This window comes from Pteropus alecto, unplaced genomic scaffold, assembly GCF_000325575.1.
Source record: "Pteropus alecto unplaced genomic scaffold, ASM32557v1 scaffold1027, whole genome shotgun sequence".
Classification (NCBI taxonomy): Eukaryota; Metazoa; Chordata; class Mammalia; order Chiroptera; family Pteropodidae; genus Pteropus; species Pteropus alecto.
The window spans coordinates 3,079-3,564 of NW_006440128.1; positions in this window are offsets into that span (position 1 = coordinate 3,079).

Here is a 486-nt window from a genome sequence, read left to right on the forward strand (position 1 = left end):
CTCTAAAATTACGATAAAAAATTATAGTGTAGTAGATATATAAGCCAGGAACATAGTTGTTTATTATCGTTATCAAGTATAATGTACTATATATAATTGTATGTGCTATTCTTTTATATAGTTGGCAGCACAGTAGGTTTGTTTATGCCAGTATCACCACAAACATGTTAGTTGCAACAGCTATGGCATCATTAGGTAATAGGAATTTTCAGCTCCATTTAATGTAATGGAACCACCTTCATATATGTGGCCCACTATTGTCTGAAACATCTTTATGCAGTACATCACTGTATTTACGAAGACATTTTCGGAACTGGCTCTATTTGTAAGCTTGGAACTGCTCGTGCACTGTATGACAATTGCTCAATTAAAGTGAATAGAAAGACAATAAAATACACTTAACATTAAAATTCTACTAAGCATGTCTGATTCTTTCTTTGAGGGTTCAAAAAGCTCTTCAGGATCTTGCTATCACTATAAACAACA